We start from the raw sequence: 21,150 nt of genomic DNA on the forward strand, positions 1-21,150 counted from the left end.
CAAAGAGCTGGGTTTTTTCCATTTGGTTCTGTCTCTCTCAATACAACATTAGGCAAAACCTCTTTTCCTACATCATTCAGGATTATCAGTGTCTTAGCATATGCCCATCTTGTAGCAGTGGTGTCTGCCTGCATGTTGGAGAGAACTCGAGTGACCAGTGGCTCCCAACCCAACCCAACCTGGTGGGAGAACAGGGCTAAAGGAAAGGGGCTACAGAGCTGCTAAAGGGCACAAAGCCAGCAATAAGAGGGCGCAGCGGTTAAATCTTTGCACGTTTCCCTCATTCATTCCTCCTAAGGCAACATCTTTATTGTGGTCTTTGCTCCTACACAAGCCCACACATCATTATAGTTGTTTACATACCATCACTAGCAATAATAATAATAGCTAAGTAATAATTCTTCGTTTGAATGTGATGAACGGCTGCATCTCTCAGTAAAAATAAATACATGGGGAAAGGGAAAATACATCATTGTTACAAGCAAATGAGGCATAGTGTAAGAAATTAAAATATTTGGCTCATGGAAAAGCAGGGGAAAACAACTTTTCAGGGAAGTCTTAAACCAATAGGGGTAAGGATCATTTATCGAATGTAAGAGAAATTAGTGAGGAAAAGGGATAATTAAGAGAGATATAAATGTTTGCTGAAGTTCTGTATAACTGAATACCAGCAGGCATAAAATTAGAGCTCAAATAAGAACATAGATTAGAGCTGCACACTTCAGACAACACAATCAATTTGTACAGTTTATAATTTTATTTTATTTTTTTTACGTTGACATTTTAAAGGCTAAAACACATCCAGGCAAGGCAAACCCCATAAGTTACCCCACGCTTAAGTGCCAAGCTCAGTAATGGAGCAGATGAAGCTAAATCTCTCTTTCATGAAACAAGACACCCCACAGCAGCAATCCAACCCTTGCAGCACCCCATCTGCCAGCCAGGCTCCCCCATTCCACACACAGTGCCCTTAGACAATGTGCTGAGCAGATGAAGCCTGAGAAGTCAGGGATTAGTTCCTTGCTAAGGTTCAAGGGCAGCTCAGGGAAATACTCCCAGGTGAGATCTGATATGGTAAAGCTGTGCCTGCTTAAGCAGGAGGCTTTAAAAGGAAAGAAAAAAGCTAAGGGTGTGGTATGAGAAGAGAGGACATGAAGCTCGAGGTGGGTTATGCTGCGTTGGATTGGCTCTTATGCCTTTGAGCACTTTGGTTCTGTGTTTCTAGGTGTGCCATGACTGAAGTGGCACCTTTCTGCTTAGGCTGTGGGTTTGGAGCTCTTCAGTGTTCTCAGTGATGTGGTTAGTGGGTGTGATGGAGGGTGGGTTGATGGTTGGACTGGGGGATCCTTGTGGTTTTGCAACCTTAAAGATTCTACGACTCTAGGCATGTAGGAAGTCAAATGCTCTCCTTGGTGGAATGAGGCTCTTGTTTTGTGCCTTTAAAGGTTTGGATTTTATTTAGTAATGTGCTGGAGTCTGCCTTGCTCTCTGAAGCTGGAGCAATTGGATTCATGACTTTGATAGAGCTTTCTGCACCAGCAAGGGGGGAAAGCAAATAGATTGGAAATATTCATTTAATAGCACTTTAAAGCAGCTTGTCTACAGACTGCTGCACATCCAGAACATGCAGCAGTGAGGGGGCATAATGTTTCAACCTCTTTTAAAAATGACTTACAAGCTCATGCTGAAAAACTCTCACACTTGTGCTCTCCAGTATAAAAATGCCAATATTAAAATCATGTTGTTGTTATACTTCTAAGTGTTTTTCTATATAGAGGCAGCAGAATGCCTCTGCCAGCATCTGTCTTCAGTTGCTGCAATTTAGCGTGATGTGAAGCAGAGCCCAAGACTGGTCTCATCAAGGGCAGCCTGCTGCTCTGCTTCATGCTCTTCTTCCTTTCCTGACCTGTATACAGATGGCTCCTCAGTCCCTGGTCTCTGTCAACATGTTCCAAACACAAAGCCTTCAGTGGTGGCCCAAAGTAATTCTTGCTTTTTGTCCAAAGTCCTTTTGCTGCTCTGCTAGAGATGAGTTGTGCTACTTTATAATGGTGGACTAGGAATGGAACAGGCATAAGAGCAGGTGATCACATTTAGGAGCTTCTGCTAGTCTTTGAGGTGTAGAGGGCCATCCAGCACTGGGAGCTGCAGAGGCTATTGAGGTGAATTCCACATATGCTTTCCAAGAAGCTCACCTCTACAGACCTACAAAGATGAGGAGTTAACTGCTTCTCCAGAGCTTGCATGATGAATTGCATTATCATTAACAGTTACTACATATTGACATATATCCATGCTGGAAAAAGACTCAGCTTTGTGTTGTGGCCAAGCAAAGGAATCAGCATCTATATTTAATGGAGTTATGTGATATTCTTACTGCTCTCTTTCTGGGTTATTTTAGCATTCGTTTCCTTTTGTATCAGAAGGTGAGAAGTCTCCAAGTATGCCAGTAATTAATCAAGAGCCCAGAGTGTGTTATTTCAGTTTTGCGGAGATTCAGGCTGCGCGTGTTCATTAAAGCTTGGTTCACCCTTTTATTTCCTAATGATTAATGTTGCTGCTGTCACAGAGGACTTTACCCCCACCGTGGTGGAAAGGCTGGGAGCCGGCTACCATTGTAATTCTGTTCTTGTGGCATCCTCTATCATCATATGCTGATTTCTGACCAAAGCACTTTCATTAGGACAATACAGAAGTTGGCCATTGTGGCTTCCTAAAGGGGAAGGCATCAGAGCAGAGAAATGAAGCCTTTTAAATACCACAATGAGAGGAAATATGAGGCACAAGGAGGTTAAGATGTGCAATAAAAACAATGCAAAAAGTTCAGTAGTTTTTGTTAAAATATAACAAAATGCAAACTTTCTCTTTCAGAGACTAGAAAGGACTCATGTAATGAGCAAATGTGCCTCAAATGTTATAAAAGACATTAGGGACACTTCCAGGTGGGAAATCAGCATGTTGTCTCCAGTCTCTCACACACTGAGATACCAGCTGTCCCGCATAGCATGGGATTTCCTGCAGTACGTTCACAAATCCCATGCCCCTCATTAGGTGGCATTACCCGGACTCCAGCAGGAGCAATGTAGACAAACAGACCCAGTCTGCTACGTGCAGTTGACAATGGATGTTGCTACTCTATAGACCTTGTTTATCGTAGAGCGTGTAGGGCTCCCCATTGTCATCTCTGGCTATTTATGGCTTCTGTGCTCCTGTTTGGGGTCTTTTACCTCCTTCCTGGCTGTCATGTTTTCTACTGCATCTTACTTTGCTTGCTGGATCTGCAAAATATTGTGCCATTTTGCTCCTTTTCTCTCCACTCCTACAAGGCAGAATTTTCAGTGGAGCTGACAAAGACATGGAGATTCAGCTTTAAGAAATAAGAAGGTTAGGCCATCTTAATTTTCTCCAAGGGCTCTATAGCCTCAGATTGCAGTGTGGCTTATTAGCAAAGGTCACAGAAGAGAGAAAACCTAGGAGAGAAAAGGGTTTGCAATTAGGAGCAAGTAACTGGAATAATTCTTCAATTTCCATGGATGATGAAATGAATCTGCCCTGGCAGAGTCAGTGTGAAGGGAGGATGTGTTGTTGTATGAGTTTGTGAAATGCTTCTATTATCCACAAGGAGAGAGAAAGCTGTTTGTGTCGCAGCATTTAAAGCAGTGCTTCCATGCTGGATCTGTTCTCTAAAAGTGGTTGGGTATGGCTGTGTTGAGATCCAGATGGGGGATTCACATCAGGTTTAGACCTCACAAAAGGAAAACAGCCCAGAAGGAACAGAACAAAGATCCTCAGCTTCAGGAATGGTGTTGAGCTGTCCCATTGTGGAGATGGGTGAGAGCCTTGAGGATATTCCCTCTCTCCTCTGTGCTTAGTCTTGTGATCAAGACAATCATTTTGGAGTTTCTCCTTGTTCTGAGAGGACGGCACGGGGCCATTCTCATTTTGCTTTGAATATGAATGTTTTTGAGTTTAACACCTGGAGTATGGACCCTTTCTGCTCACAGAAGTCCAAGCCATGATTGTGTTTATCACTTCTGAAAGCTCACTTGTGCTCTTGTAAGGCGTAGCATCCCATTCCTTTTAGCTGAAATATTATCTCTGGGAACAGTTTACTCCTTCTGCCAGTGGATTCTAAGGCATAGGTTCAGCCATGAACAAGGAACTGCACTAAACAGGGCATTTCTCCCACTGACCAGCTCCATCCTGCTGGTGTAGAACTAGCAGTTTTGTTAAGGTGCTCAGAGATCAATGGGGACAGAAGGAAAGGAAATGCGAGGCTGCTTGCTGACCCATCCATTTTGGTGTAAAAAGTATGCAGCAACAGTAGTTACAGTGACAACCTGGGATTTAGGAAAGCTGCGTTCAATTCCCTGCGTTGCCATGTGTGACGCTGCACCTCTGTGCCACAGCTCCAAATCTATGTAATGGGACAACTGTATTTTCCTCTTCCATGGGGCTCCTGGGAGAATAAATGCCTTTAAAGATATAAAGTGTTCCGTTAACCCGACAATGAGATCTTATGAGCGTATTACACAGGTATAGCAGAATCCAATGAAGGCTGCTTTAAAATAATATTAACATCTATCATCTTGAGTTCGATTCTCCAAGAAGAGACCATTCTGTGTCTGTGTTTCAGGCTATTAATCATATTGCTGATCCATCGATTGTTAAGAACATTCCCTGGCCCTGAAAACCTAAAAGAGCTTTGACGTGAAGTGTGTATCAGAATAAAGATTTCCTCCACTGGACAGAAAGCTGGGATCTGCCATTTTCATAAGTGTCGCTTATTTTCTTCTAAACTAGCAGCAGTTAATAATAAAATACAGTGATAATTCTTACAGGGCATCCTGTAACTCTGAGGAATAGCTTGGAGATTTTAACTTTGCTCAGCTTTCCAGATCTCTTGCCTGGGCTCTGGAGATAGGCCAGTTCGGTGATTAAGGAGTTCTGTTAGTATCAGCACTGCTCAGAGTTCAGGCTGCTTTATCTCTGTCTTGCTTCCAGTCCCAGCTGAAATCAAGAGGAGGTAGAAAGGCAAATTGAGTGAGAGTGATTATTATTAATTGCAAGATGAAGTTAAAAAGTTCTCCAAACTTTTTTGGTGGTCTCTAAATATATAAATCAGGTACGTGGCATCTTCAGGTCCTTGTACAAGTTGGTGTCCTTTCCACTTTTATCCGAGTCCATTCAAGCATACCACGCATTTGATATGGGTCTCGTGTAGCTTTATCTGAATCAATTCTCCCAAAGTCTTAAACTGTATCATTAAGCTCATTTCTAGTGACTGGAAAACTGCCACTAAATTTGAAATCTGTCATGGTAATTTCAAGGCTAAAGGAATTAAATTTAACAAGAGATATTATTCCTAATTATTACTCTATCTCCAGCCTTTCATTCTTGCCTAAATTCTCTTAAAGTTTCGACAGTTCCATAGCCACACGATCACCAGAATTTTAACTGATGCTAATCAGGATGTCTGAGCCATGACTGCCCATAGATTGTTCTCTTTGACTTAATAGTAGGTGTTCATATCAAAGCCTCATTTTATTTGCTGCTTGGGGTGACACGGCTTTCATCATTTCCTGTTCTGATATGGTTCTGAAATTGTTTGAATTGAATGAGCTGAATTTAATTTGTAATTTCAGAGTAAATTACCACTCCTGTGTACTATGGCAGTCTTGCAACAGGTTAATCCTTTTTGGAACTGTTTGCTGTTGCCACTTGATACCACATTTAGATGCAGAGCCTGATTTTCTTATCCCGAAATGGTACAGATGAACTGCTTACATTGGCAACATTTTTGTTGGTAATTTAGATTATTTTCCTATTCGCTGGATGAAACAGCTGAGAGGGGACTGAAGGCCCAAGGCAAGGACAGCAGCAAATTCTGGTGCTTTCCCAACACGTTCTCCCAGCACTTAGTCCCAGGTCTTCTGATTACTTTCTGAGCTTTCCCAGGCAATGGAATGGTGTGGTGCATTTACAGGTTGCTGGTGTTGTTGCAAAAGCCCTGATTTAGCAAAGCAGCGATCCCTGCAGAATTCTGAAGGCAGTATAGGAAACAGTGGGCCTTCATGAACGAGGGCTGTGCTTGCACAGGCCAAACACATGACCCGTTGCCAACAGCAGGTGATTTGAGGCTAAACAAGAAAGCAATTATATTTGATTTCCATTAACAAGCAGGAAAGATGCAAGTCGGAAGTTTCCTCTGCTCTCAACTTGCGACCATCAGATAAGATGCGTGCACAATAACATTCAGTGATTAACTGTGAAGCGCTGCAAGTAAAGCAGTTGCATTTGTTCTCAGATAGGCTTAAATACTTTCGTCTGGGCACTTCTTGTTAAATAGCGTGTCCTTCTGCGACAATGTGGATCATTTTTATTTTTTATACGGAGACTTAATTGAAACAGTCTTATTTATAGCGGTGAATATTCATTCTTGTTAAAGGTGGTTCTGAGGGAGGCTAATAAATGTTCTCGTTTCCCTTTGCGTCAGCTAACGATCTGGAAAACAAATATACTGCCATTCCCGGGGAAACATATCTTGCAGTGCTGGATCATACTGGTTAAATGTTGTATTTTACCTTCAATTTATTTACCCTTCACTTCCCCCCGGTGCTTAAAGCTCCTACTGCCATGCATCAAGCAGAGCTGGTGGGCAGCGTACAACCCAGAGATGGCCACATAAGGCTGAGATGAGGGACAATAGATGGAGCCAGAGAGATAAAGAAGTAAGGGGAGATCATTAGACCAGATCCGTCATTGTAACTGGCCGTGGTCTGGGTGCATTAACACTGAGGCAGTAGCGTTGGAAGGAGTGCCCTGTGATGTGTATGTGATACAGTGCTGAATTATCGATCCTGTCGAATAAGATCCTTTATTCAAAGGATTTGATTTGCAGAGGGAACCATTTCCAACGTTCGCAGGTTATGTTGAGCTCAGAGAGAAACAGCTTTGGCAGGTCAGGAACAGACCAATAGTGAGATGAAAACCCTCTGAACTATGAAAGCAGCTTCACTCACGACTTTAACAGTTCTCATTTTGCAAAGTTACTCCCTCTGTGAGCTTTTGCAGTGGCATCTCACTGACCATGGACAATAAAAGGAAGAGAAGGCATAAATTAGAAGCATGAATCATATCCCAATTTAGCCTGTCTCTTCTGCTAATAAAAAGCATAGGCTTCCCGGATACTCCTGTGCCATCAGGCCAGGGAGGAGGACAGCAGGAGGAACGAGAGGGAAAGATGATGGCTTTTAAAATGGACTGGTTTCTATTTTCCTTTAAATAGGAGAATTATCAATTAGAGAATTTTATTGTCTTTGGTACCAAGAATATAGATAAACTGGTTCTCTATTTTTAAGTGGGAGGAGAGCTTGTCCATGTTGTCTTAGTGAACTCGGTGGCTCTGATGCAGATTGTGATAAAGTGTTATGTAATAATCAGCATTTTGCAGATGAGGAAATAGAGTTTGTGGAATGGGCTGTACATAACCATTGCATCAGCAGGGGAACAGCCTGTAGGCTCTGCTAGTTCCTCCTAGCCCTAAATCTCACATCTGATGGGCTTGACAAGTGTGTTAGTATTTGTAAGGGTTTCAGACACCTTAATGATACAAGAAGTAAGCAGAACAAAGGACACCATTAGACATCCATTAAGAATCTAGGACTTGAAACAACAGCAGCTCCAGGCTTCTTTTCTCACATCTGAGATAATGTGGATTAGGATTAGGTCACAGTGCTCAGTTGATAATAGAAAGCCAACACTTGTGAGAAGGCACAGATGTCTTTTAAGTAAATTACATTAAAAAGAAGTGATGGTATCTTAAGCAGAAATGAAATAACCCAGCTAGGATGTGGGCATGTAGAACACTTAGTTTTTCTAAGCCAACTCTTGTGCTGCTACATTACCACTTCTTTTCATGGGAGAAGCGAGGCATAATGTGTTTGCTGAACTGCTCCATTTGGGATGGTGAGGCACTACCACAGGTTGCCCAGTGAGGTATTGGGTGCCCCATGCCATTCAGGTCAGTCTGGATGGGGCTCTGAGCACCTGATTAGCTGTAGGTTTTCCTGTTGGGTGTGAGGGACTTGGACCAGATTGCTTTCAAGGGTCCTTTCCAGATGAAACAGTTCTATGGCTCTCTTGTGCTGCTGCTAACATGTTAGCAGAAGAAATTCTCATCTTAGTTTGTGCTAAAAATAAGCTTCTGGAAAAATGCATCACAGTACAACTCATCGCATTATAGAATCCAGTGACCCCAAGTTCTGCATGGGATGTGGTCAGTGGTGTGCGGTGAGCTGGCTGGGGGTACAGCAGGAAAAAAAAGCAATGGAAGTAGAATCATTTTCCTCTGTCTTTCCAGTAAAGTTAGCCAAAGAGCCAGCAGTGTCCTGCCTGACGGGACTGCAACAAAGCAGCAGTGTTTGCCAGGAATAAGAAATGAAACTTGAGCAAGAGTTCTGGGTTATAAGTAGCAGCGTTTTGTGACAGTGTCTGCACACTTCCCCAAAGGCCAAAGCAGTTCCGCTGTTCCAAGACAGGCACAAATTGGCAAACCAAGAAAAGTGGCATTTCAAACAGTGTAATTTTGCCCTCTAATGCTGCTTCTGCACAGGAGACATACAGAAGTAACAAAGAAAGGACAGCTTCTGGCTAGCAAAAGGGCACCCTGCCCTGGTATTCTCTAGCTGTATAAACATCAGCTGCAACTTCAGCTGCTGCTGTGAGGAATGAACATGGTGCTGTGGGAGCTGGGGGTTCCTCCAGCCGCTTTCCTTGTCCAGAACTGACCCTGTGTTTTCTGGAAGCATTCCCTTTGACTCCATCTGCCCTTGGATTCAGCCTCCTGCATGTCCCAGAGCCTCAGGAGAGCAATAGCACCAGGAATGAGCCTTTCTTGCCACACCACTGGCAGAAGAGGAGTTTAATATCTGCAGGGTGGTAACAAGCAGAGACGTTCAGATTGTGTCCACAAATCCACGTGCTGAACACAGCTCAGGCCAGCAGCACAAGGTAATGAGGGCTGTTATATAAAATACAGCCTTTATTTTAGAAGTTGATGCTCATCTTGTTCTTCGTTAAGTTCTTTTTGTGAAGACAGTGAATGTTCTGTCCTTCCCAGTGCCATTTCAGGCCTGCTGCATGGAGCATATCCTGCACTGATATTTAAGATTTTGGTCCCTTTTATATTCAAATGGCTGAGTCCTCACTTGTAATTTGCTAAAGCCTGACACTACTGGGGGTGAGATGCCAGCAAAAGCCTTCTGGACATTTGTGTAACAAAATGCTGGCACTGATTGTGCAAGCAGGTTTTTAGGAAAGAGATAGAGAAGTGTCAGAGTAGTTTTGGTAATACTGCCATGGGGCAGCTGCTCTCTAAAGATTTGTGCTCTTTTCTTTGTTCTCCTTTCAGTTCTTGTCTTAGTCGTGGAGGCTCAGTGTATGCTGCTTCCCCTTTGTGCCACTTACTAGAATAGAGCACTTGACTTTTGGTGTCTTTGGGACCCTGCAATGCTGCATAAGCAGCTCTGCAGACCAGGCAGACCTGGAGTTTGTCCTGCTCTGGGAAATCATGGAATGGCTTAGGTTGGAGGGGGCCTTAAAGAACACCCAGCTCCAGCCCTCTGCTATGGGCTGGTTGCCCCCTACCAGATGAGGCTGCTCAGAGATCCATCCAACCTGGCCTGGAGCACCTCCAGGGATGGGGAGAACACCTGTGGGCTGCTGATGTGTGAAAAGATTTCCTTTCCTACCTACATTCATGGGAAAGAAGGGCGCAAAACCCAAACGTTTACATCAAAATAAGAAAGGATATATTTGTTATAAAATTAAGAGGGGAAAAAAATGGTGATGGTACTGGTGCTGGGGATCATGAGCAAATACTGAGATGGATGTTCTGTCTGTGCATGCCCTGGGGGCTGTTCATCTGCTGAGAAATATTTTCTCCTGCATGATGGAAGTGGTTTAAAATGCCTTCAGGAAGGCAGCCAGCTCCCACCTTGTGTTGTCCCTCTATAGGAGAGATGTGAAGGGAAGGAAAGCTGTTCCTGCTGCATTCCAAGGCCCCAGACACAGTGTTAGTGCTGGCTCTATGGAATATACTCTGGATTCATCAGCGAAACCTCTTGTTCGCTGCATCTGTTGGCAAGATGTTCATATTGCTGTTAGCACTTTTGGAGGAAAATCTGAGTGTTTGCATGCTCTACCAGACTGATCAAGCATCTAATGCTCAGCAGGTGGGCAAAGAAATAAGGCACAAAAGATTGATTTGGATGTCCTCTAAGCCAGAGTTTCTTTGTGGCTGGACTGGCACAGAGACTTGAAATCAGACAGAGATCTTAACCATCTCCCCATTGAGGTGGAGTTGGCCTCATCTCCCAGGTAACAGCAATAGAATAGGAGGGGAATGGCTTCAGGTTGTGCCAGGGAGGTTCAGGCTGGATAGTAGAGTAGTAGGTAGTGGAGTCACCATCCCTGGAGGTGTTCCAGAATGGTGGGGATGTGGCACTGAGGAACGTGGTTATTGGGCACTATTGGCAGTAAGTAGAAGGTTGGACTAGATGATCTTAGAGATTGTTTTCAGCCTTAATCATTCTATGATCTCATACATTGCTGAGGTGGCAGCTCTGCTTGTGTTTTAAAGGGAATGCACACAGCACAGAGACTAAAGGTCCGGCAAGTCTCCTTAGCAGGCTTCACAAACCAAAGACATTTAAAGCAAACTGAGGGTTGTTCTATTTTGTTCCAAAGGCAGATTTGGCCTTTGGACTGTGTCAGGATCAGGAAGAGAAGGAGAACATCTCTGGCTGGTCTTTGCCTTCCTACAATACCCACGCTGAACAGCTCTTTACTCTGTTAAATCCAATTTCCTCAGTACTATTTCTGGTATAAAAGTAAAGGGTCATTGAAGTTACCCTGATTACAAAACCAGAGTAAAAGAGAGGAAAATTAAGCCTCCTCATCTCTTAGTCAGCGTGTAATTTTTAGCTGGAGTGAACATATTGCCACAAACTTGTCAGCAAACAAAATGAATGGTGATCAGAACTACCTGGGGAGAATGCGCTTACTGGAGTGTGAAATGCCTCGGCTGTCACTCCAGCAATCCTTACAGCTCCAAGGACAAATGAATGGCATCTGTGCTCAAGCTTTTGTGTTTCGGGACTCTGGTTGTGGGGTGGGCCCTCAGCACTCTTCCCTTTCCATCTCACTGATGGCACGTGTGAGAGATCCGCACCTACCCGAAGGTACCAGGATGGGTGTTTTTTTCCCCCTTTACCCAGCACAGCCTCAGGCCAAGTAGATCTCAAGTTTCAGTTGCTGTAAAGCAAGGTTAGATGCTTCATGCTGTAATCAGAACCGGCAGCTTCCAGTGAGTGTTTTTTTATTACTTAAAAGCAGAATTGATTGTATGGTAGCAAAGCTGAAATCACGAAAGAGCAATTTGTCTTGTAATGACCCATCTGGGGTAGTTAGCTGACCTGATCCGTAAGCTCTGATTTTAAAATGGTAGGACAGGCATTCAAGCCTGTAACTAAACCTTGAAGGAATTTCTAGGATCCTCCTGACCCCCCTCAGGCACAGATTAAAGAGCCCCATCGCTCTGAGCTTCTGGATGTGCAATTCTGGCCCTCAGAGCTCTGCCTGTTCTGTTAGCAGATGTTATGCATTGTTTGCAGTCTGCATTCATCTGTCTCTACTTCTTTCTCTCATCTATAATCAAGTTCTTGAGCTACAAATGAGCTACTCAACAACACGCAACCTTATGTTCATAACATAACCCGCTAAGGCTGGCACACTTTGTAGGAAGTTTCTATTTCTAGAAGGGTGGATAGAGGGTTAATAGATGTTGCCCAGGCACAGACGTCTTGTGTTAAGGCTGGTAATCACTAAAGGTGTTATGAGTAGCAATCAGCCAGAGTCATGAGCAGCATATTGACCTGTCAGACTGTATATCAATCCATAACATTTGATTATCCATTTCTTGAATTAACTATTAATTGTTCATTAGTTCTTTATGAAGTATTTATATATTCATCTTTCATCTGAAGTATGACTGTAATGCTAAAGTCTAGTACTTCACTGCTGCATTCAAATGACCCAACAATCAGTGAGAAACAAGTTTTGGGTGCATTCCCATCTCTTAGGCTGAAAGAGCTGCACCTGGTCCCAGATTCAGCTGGATGGGGACATTCAATTTCCTTGTCTATATACTGCATGTCTTGTTGAAGCTGTTTTCCCTCTCCTATTAGAGGAGAGACGGTGGCACTATTAGAGAAAAATAGATTGAATCCATCCATTTCAGACCTCACAGATTGGCTCAGGGTATTTAGATGTCCACATGTGGCATGAGTAGCTTAAATGCCAGCATAGGACATTCATCTTTATCATATCAGGAGGTCAAAGGAGGGTTAAAATTTCACCAGGACATTCAATTCATGGCACAGTCTTTTATCTTTGGCTGTAGCAAGTTTTACACTCTTTCTGGATCTTGACTAATAATAACAAAGCTAATTGATGCTCATGAAAGTATCTTGTACAGCTTCCAAGTTGAGCGCTGCACTCTTTTTAGTGTATTTACACTCCAGTTAACCTCCTCCATCATCTCCATGTCCTACATCATCAGGCAGGAATGCGTCACAAGATCACACATTGCAAACTAAACCTCACAACAAACAGAGCTGAGCTGGGAATGTACAAGAAGAGTATTTTGGCAAACTGGATGGGGAGCAGAGAAGAGCAGCAGATGTTTCGAATAGGCAAAAGCTTCCAATTTGGCCTTGGTCTGTACTCTGGACCAATCTCTAGATAACATCCTCCATCACTGTGCCAAAGGGAACAATGAAATCATTCTGGTTCATCTTTTGATCACGGTGTTGTTCCAGTATTTGCAGACTCTGGTAGAGCTGACTCAAATCCCTCCTAACCTCATCCAAAGATACCCAAAGATTTCATTATTCTCTGTCCCTGACGCTCCATGGCAATCATCCAACACCTCCATTTGAGCCACTGAGGCAAAGATCCAAAACATTCTCAAGGGGAATGGAGTGGTGAGAAGGTGAGAGATGATCTGCTGTGATATAGGGAGGGCAATTCCCTGTCAGTGCATGAGCAAACACAGGTAGCAAGCTGGATGATGGTTAAGCAGATCGATGGGCTTGTAGTTGCTGAGGCACAGCCACCTTCATTATTTGTTCAAAGCAAAGGTTTTCAGTCTGGATTATAGTTCTCTTCTTGTCTGCTCATTTGGGACCATGCTGATGGGATGGATGTTCACTGAGTATGTACTAAACCAGGCAGAGGTCCCACTGGTTCCTCCTTTACATCCCAAACTGCCAGCCCATCTCCCTGTCCTGCCCATCTGCAGCTTACTGGCTCGTTCCATGCTGGCACCTTGAGCCTGGTGCTCAGGCCAAAGGGCTGCTCTGGTGCCAAGGCCTCAGCTGCTGCTTTCAGTGTGGTACTGCTGCAAGGCTGCAGCTTGGCACATGCAGCAGGGATCCCGTGTCTCCTTTGGGGATGCCTTCCACACAGCCTCCAAGCAGGGGACAGACAGCCCCAGGGATGGGGGAAGAGGGCTGAACTTCTGCCCTTTGCTGGGTGCCATGGGGAGGCTCATGAGGGGCTGGAAGTGCTGCCACAGGGATGGAGAATGCTTTAACTGCTGCCTTTAATTTGTACACTCCTTTGTTTCATCCAACAGCCTGCCTGTGTGTCGCCTTTCAAGTGATTTCCCTTGCTGCTTTCTCTAACACAACTTTATCCCTGCCGGAGAGGTGAGCCGGGGATATGTTGAATACAAAAAGAGAGAGGCAGGGTAATCAAACACCTGCTCCCACTAAAACAAAGCCTTTCCTCTTCACAGGCTGTTGAGCACTGATGGGGAGAGGTGAAGGCCTGCACCAGCCCTTGCCCAGCAATGGACCCAGCTGCTGGAGCAGGGTAGTGAAAGCATAAAAATGAGCTTGCTGGCTAAATTGGGGAACATTCTGCAAAGATTTCAAGTCAAATGCTACCGGTGCTGTCACAGGAGCTTCTGGTCCTCTGGCCATTGCCTTCCTTCATCAGGCCCACAGCTCAGAAGAAGGATTTTTTCCATATCAGTTGCTAGGACCAGCTGCTCCAGAAATAAGATTATAGATCATATGGAGCACAGTGGCATCAGCTCTCTCCCATATCAGAAACCTAAAAATCCCATCTGATCTGGACTGCTTTGAATCAATAGGGGCAAAGAGGTGTATATTGCAGACAGGAAAGCTCCAAAGCAAATCTGTGCAAGTCTCTAAAGACAACTATTACTTGAATGGTAACTCAAAGGAAATAGGCTGACAAAATGCAACAGGACTCAGGGAAGGTTCGCATATAGTTATTTTATAGGCTTACCTGCATGGCAAGCGCTTTGCACTGCACATTGCACTGCTCTTCTATATGCCCATGTTTCATTATAGATTTGCCATTTCTAAACATGTAAAAATAGGACGTGCTGGTGTGGTTTAAATGGTGCTAAGAGCACCACAGAGAGGCACAGTGATAGCTGTGTGGGAAATGAGAGAAGAGAGGAATTCTCCTGAGCAAAGAGCAATATCAAGCAAATGCTGAACTGACAACCTCTGCTGCTGAGACCAAAATGCTCTGGCAAGAAGCCACCAGCACGTATATCCATACAGCAGTGAACAGCCCCTCAGCGGAGAGCGCATCGGGAATGTATTCAGCACGTAAAGCATCGGCTGTATGAAATACTGCAGACAAGATAATCCTGCTGTCTTATCTATCTGAGGAAAGTTAGGTTTGGATTTGAAGGGCAAATTTCCAGGGCTTTCCAACTTGTAAATTCAAAGGCAAATGTGTGTACAGTGGTGCACACCTCCTTTAGGTCAAGGATGGTTCAAGACAACTGAGAGGGAAGTCTCCAGGGCTGGGTTTCTGAATATGCTGTTTTCTCTCCAATGCAGCGTGGTGAGATGTTCAGTGCTACCCAAGACACCAGCGTTTCAGCACTGCTATGCCCTGTGCCTGGTGCGTTCTGGTGAGTTCTGTTTGGTCTTGGCATTGATTGTATGGACCTCGTGGTGGTGGTTGTGGGAGAATGAGGATATAACCTCTTTATCAGTGCCCTGATGGAATAAGGATGATGTGTAGCCTGAAGAAAAGAAAGTAAGGAAAGAATGGGTTAGAGGTGACATTGGAGACTTGTTTGCAGGGATTTAATACATATTGGATAATTGGCAGCTGGCTTTCCATTGCCACGTTTTCCATCTCAAATCTTTTTATTTCCTTAGGCAACGTTTACTTCTGCTTTTTAAACAAAGCACTCTCAGAGCCAGAAAATCACAGTGCAGACTGACTGCTTTCAGACAGCTCTCCAAACCTCCTAAATGCATTAAACCACCCTTTTGAGTAGCTCTCGGTGATTTCAGTAGCAATAAGGATGCTGCTCTACCAGGAAGCATTAGTGAAAACATGATCATTCACAAGAGCTGCTCAGTATTTCTGGGCTGAAATTATCCACAACAGTGTTTTTTTAATTCCATTTTAAATCTCTCATAGTGGGAGGAGGAGATGTTGTTCCAGCTCACCATTTAACATGGTAATCTATATTTCCAGTGTTGAGAAACAGTTAATGAAACACAGGAGGCTGAGGCTCAGCATCACAGAAGGATGTTACTGGTGTGGGACTGGTATACAGTCAAACCAGTGCTGGCTGTAGAGACCCAGAGCCTGTTTTTAACACTGCCAGAGTCCTCAGCAGCAGCACATGTTGGATTTATCAGCCTTTATGAGATATGGCACTGCAGAAATTGGCCTGAGACTGCCGGACTATTTACTACCGCTATACCAGAATAATTCTTATGCTTATTCCCTGTTCTGAATACATCCAAAACTGAACCTCCCAGGTGAAGTTGCACTGAATTAAATCCAGCCATAAATCTGTTGCCCCTTACCGAGCCACTCATTTCTTTTTTTTTTTACTGTTTTTGAAGGGCAGGGAAAAAAGAATCTATTTGGTGCAGAGAAAATGAAAGCAATTTTCCAAACTCCTCAGTGAGAGAGAAAAATACTTTCACACATTTGTCCTTTGTCCATATGCATCGAGCAAATCTCCAGCCATTTTGCACAGTGCCATCCCCGCATCTGGCTCTGTTTTCAGTTTGGTTTTATCTCTCAAAGGTTTCTACTTTCTCTCCTATCCTCTCTTAAATTTTCCCCCCCAGCCTCTTGCATAAGGATGAGAAGGAGCCTGGTTTACTTGTCCCCTCCTAAGTGGGAGAGCAAACAAAACAAAGCCAAGTCCCCGTGCGTCTCACTTATCAGAATGTTCCATCACTGCACCTGGCTTCGCTGCCTGCCTCACTCTCTATCCTTGAGCTGCAGCAGTGAGAGCTGACATTTTTCTCCTCTGGGAAGTAGGGAGGGGAAATAATTCCCCAGCAGGATGATGGCCAGATTTTGGAAAGCCTTCCTGAATCATTTTAAGCTTGTTTTTGGCTCCTACTGTTTTCCCATTAAGCAATTTTTTTTTGGTCATTCCCTTCCATGAATAGAAGCTTGTGTCATCCAGTGCTTCACTTCTTCACAGCTTCCATTCTCTCAGCCTTTGGACCAGGAAAAAGGATAGGCTTTTGGTAACCAGCGTGTAGAAATCTTTACATTTGTTTTGCTGGTTTGCGACAATAAAAAAGAGGTTTTCATACTGTAAGTGCGCTAATATATTCTGATTAGCCTTGAACAGTGGTAGGAGGAGATAAGATAAGCTCTCAGTGTATTTCAGAAGTAAACAGCAACGTGTTAAATTGGCTTAACAGCTTTTGCATGAGTTTAAATGAGTCGTCTTTTATTTTATTTTATTTTTTTTCTTAAATGACATGCCAAGAAAAAGATAAAATAGCCCTTTGGTTCTTTGATGACACATTCACTTATATCCTTTAATGTTCTGTGCTACTTCATCTACAGGCATTGCTGTGCAAAATGTTGGCGTTATTGCAATCTATGTTAAATAGCTGCTTTGTTAGCTGTTCTGCTGATTAGCTGAATTTAAGAAGGCAGTTCTTCCTCATGTAATTCTCAGCTGGACACCACGACACCAAAGTCTTTTGTGTAGATCTAAGCGTGGTGACCCACGGCTACAAGATCAGTGAAAATAACATTGAGATCCCCCTGATCAGAATAGTTTTTTTCCAGGTAGGTCAATCTGGGGATGTTTGGATCTTCAGTCCCCAAACCATTTACTCCAGGGCTTGATTTTGTCTATTTTGTTTACTTCTTCCAATTATCAGCCTTTCCTTTGATTGATCATTTCATTCCAAAGCTGGGCAAGCATTTCTGCAGAGCTTGGCTCAGTGGGCCAAAGGGATGGGCTGGGACTTGGGTTTTATTGTGGGTACTGCAGCACCGCAGCAGGCTGAACCCTGCATCCAGGCACACACTGCCCACATCCTCTGGTGTCTGTGGTGTGTCATGAACAAAACAAACCTCCACAACACAGACGCACTGGGTTAGAGATGCCCCTGTGTGAGGGAGTGTGAGGGAACTGTGTGTGGGTTCCGAGAACTGCCAAGATGTCTCCCAGGGAGATACATAGTCTGAATATTTTACTCCACCATAGTTTTACCAAGAAAGACACAATTTGTAAGGAATATTGAAGTCAGGAGAAAGTGATCTTGTTATTTATTTATTACTTTATTCTGGGGCATAGGCTGATAAGAAAGCAACTGGATAAAAAAACGTATTTTCCCCTGTTTTCCATTAAACATCTGTTAGAAGATAGGAGGTGTTTTTTTTCCACGCCTTTTAGGAGTCTATTTCACAGAGATTTTGTCCTGTTTATGAGCTCAGACTTTCGCTCCTGTCATTTCTATCGTGCTTCCCTTAGCATCACATTTTGTTACACACAAAATCATTCTTTTCTGTCTGCCTGAACATAGTAACCGTAGCTCAAGTCATTACTCAGTGAAGCTATATATACTTAGTTCATCATCTTTCCTCATAAATCAATCTTTTCAACCCCAAAATCATTTTAGCTGCTCTTTGAATTGTCTCCAGCTTGTCTGTTTTTGCCTGGTAATGATGTGGCCCAGGACTGAATGCTGCATTCAGGGTAGGCTGCCACCAAAGTAATGGGAACCAGGATGATTTCCATTATCTGCCATTTGACACAAAACTTATTGCGAATATATTGCAGGAAAAGGTCTGTTCTTACAAATGCAGCTGAGCTGGAAACAAACCAGAGGCTGATTCACCTCAGTTCCCTTCAGCTGTCCTGAGCTGTGCTGATCCCAGCAGGGCAGATGGATGGGGCATCTCCCTACAGCAGTGCACGAATTGTTCTGCAGGGATAGGGAGGCCAGAGGGTCCCATGCCTGGTGCAGACTCTGCTTGCACCAGGACAGAGCATGTACAAACATGTAGGTTGCTCCAAAAGTAATGCTTCCTATCTATTTCCACGGAAACGACAGCAGTTGCAAAGAGCACAATAACACTATTTGACAGAGCAAATTCTCAGCTTCAAAAAACAAACAGTTGTCACCTATGAACCTATCCCTGTTTTGTCATCTGCATTAACATGGTGTCATGACAGCATTAACGTGTTGTTAAGTCACTGCTTGCAAAGCACGAGTGTTTTCTACCATTGAAGGGCTGGGACTCAGGATTACAGCACTTTCCTGGAAGTCTGGTTTTACGTTCCTTTGCCTGGCTTTCTCCTAGTGACATGTACTGGAGTGCAGAGTGCAATGTCCTCCTCCTGGCACTGCTTCCCAGGCGGCTGCAATCCCAGCTTCTGCAACAGCAGCTCTGGTTGAGAGTGCCAGGATACAACCGTTCATGCCCTCTGTACTCCCAAATCCAGCTGCTTGGCTGCACTGGGACATCCAGCCCTGGAATGAGCTGATCCAGCTCAGAAGCCGGGCTCAGATCAGCTTTGCTGCTGAAAAGCTCTATGTGTAAAGCCACACCTTAAGGATGCTCTTTTAGGACTAACGTGTCCTAGAATATGTAGGATGAAGCCATGACTTATTTCCTGCAGCATGTTATCAGTAAGACTGAGAAAAGAAGTTGCAAAGTGCAGATGAAAACCACGGTGACATTTCAAATTCCCTCAGGCCCTTTGCAGAAGAAAGAATCATAGAATCTTAGAAGGGTTTGGGTTGGAAGGGACCTCAGAGATCACCCAGTTCCAACCCCCTGCCATGGACTTATTGCCCCCAACAGACCAGGTTGCCCAGGGCCCCATCCAACCTGGTCTTGAGCCCCAGTGATGGGGCACCCAAATCTTCTCTAGGCAGCTTGAAAGGCAGAACTGGGTCCTGTTCCTGACACCTTTCAGGTCACAGGTTTTCTTCTGCATTATCCAGCAGTTCTCTTCCTCCTTGTCATGCCAGAAATGCATCTATCATGTTCTGAAATGCTTCCTCAGCTCCAGCTCAGGTCAGGCCATGGGGCTGAACTCAAACCGAACTTTCTACTCAAAGCATTTATCAATCCATTTTTATGGTGCAGCTGATATTTAAATACAGCACCACCTTCTCTTTATAGCCATGTGGGGACTTGGTAGTCAGTCTAACAGCCCTCTTATTTTGATGTCTAATAGAGCAGCGAGAGTAGAGCAAAAACAACATCAAAACTTGAGCAAAGCAAGGTTCCCCCACCACTCGCTAACAGGATTTCTGGAAGCTATTTCCTTCCATCAGGTTGGCTTGCAATATGCTGGCATGGCGTGTCACATCAGTAATGGGACAGCAAAAATCGATAGCAGGGAAGGAGGATCAATGTGAAAAGAAATGGCAAGTTTTGTTTTAAAAGGTTTTGGCAGAGGGGCTTTTAAAAAAGAAATGATGTCATCTGTGGTATTTCTCTACATCAGCAGCACGGGCTGTGGATAACACCAGTCCCACATCAATAACATCCGCAAACACCGCTTTCTGAGAGGTACAATCAATCCTGCCCAGTGCGCCCCAAGGTACAAAAGTGAGCTCACAAACTATGCCTGCCATCTGCAGCTCACCTCCCTCATCTGAAGCCTGGCATCCTCACCCAATGTGCTAATGAGGCCATAGCTCACAGCATGAGGTAATTGACAGAACGAGTCCAGGGGTTTCCCTGCAGTGATGCCAAAATCCATCGGTTGCATTGTTTTGCAGCTTTTTGGTCTTGAATAAAGTCCCCACGTCCCCACAAACAGCTCTGCATGGCTGTGCCCAGTTGGGATAACATCGTTGTGTGGTTGCATGCCCCATGTGCCCCCCATGGGGACTGTCCCCTGGGACTCTAGCAGGTCCTGGGTGCAGGGTTGAGATAGAATCATGAAATCATTAAGGTTAGAAAAGACCTCTAAGATCACCAAGTCCAAACACTGATCCTTCCCCACCATGCCCACCAACCACATTCCTCAGTGCCACATCTCAACAGTCCTTGAGCACCTCCAGGAATGGTGACTCCACCACCTCCCTGGGCAGCTGTGCCACTGCAGCACCACTCTGAAAATAAACGTTTCCTAATATCCAATCTGAATGTTGGCATGTTGGTGTTGGAACTGGCAGCCCTGCAGCCAGCAGCACAAAACACTGAGAACATCCATGAGTGCAGAGCTGAGCAGTTGTTTTAATTCCAAGGTTTTCTGTAGAAAAGGGCATTTCCCTAATACTGTTCTTGCTTCAAGACCAAACAGATTGGGAACTTTAGTGCAGAAATGACTGTGAGTCATCAGTGAAAACAAAACCAGACCAAAATAAACAGAAATGTGGCTGGTACCCGACCCAGATCACAAGTACCCTATCACTGTTGCTGATCAACAGAGTCATAAATGGAAACCTATCCATCCATCAAGCAAAGGAGTGTTTGCTACCTCAACTAATACCTCCCGTTGTAGCATCACAACAGCACTGGCCAATGAAGGTTTGGTAAATTGGATACACGTCCAAGTTAAAAAGATATGCACGACCTTAACAGTCATGCCACTGCGAAACACCCTTTGGGCACCTGCAGAACGTTGGGAAAATGGAGGGAAAGGGAAAAGGAAAATGATATGATAAACTCAGCTAGATAAAGTTTCATTTGTCAAAGAACTGTTGAGGAAAACGGCTGATGCATTCCAGGCCGTTGTATAGTGTATTACAGAAGCAATCTATTTTTGTTCTGCTATTATGCCATGGAGAATTC

The 21,150-nt window shown here is 44.2% G+C and overlaps 1 long non-coding RNA gene across 1 annotated transcript; it reads left to right on the forward strand.

The window, feature by feature from the left end:
• Positions 1-1,147: 1,147 nt before the first annotated feature.
• Positions 1,148-14,000, forward strand: LOC140256638 (uncharacterized). Its single transcript, XR_011904824.1, has 3 exons — positions 1,148-1,163; positions 13,700-13,772; positions 13,862-14,000. It is a non-coding gene; the product is annotated as an uncharacterized lncRNA (long non-coding RNA).
• The last annotated feature ends 7,150 nt before the right edge of the window (positions 14,001-21,150 follow it).

The sequence above is a fragment of the Excalfactoria chinensis genome, chromosome 10, assembly GCF_039878825.1.
Source record: "Excalfactoria chinensis isolate bCotChi1 chromosome 10, bCotChi1.hap2, whole genome shotgun sequence".
Taxonomy (NCBI): Eukaryota; Metazoa; Chordata; class Aves; order Galliformes; family Phasianidae; genus Excalfactoria; species Excalfactoria chinensis.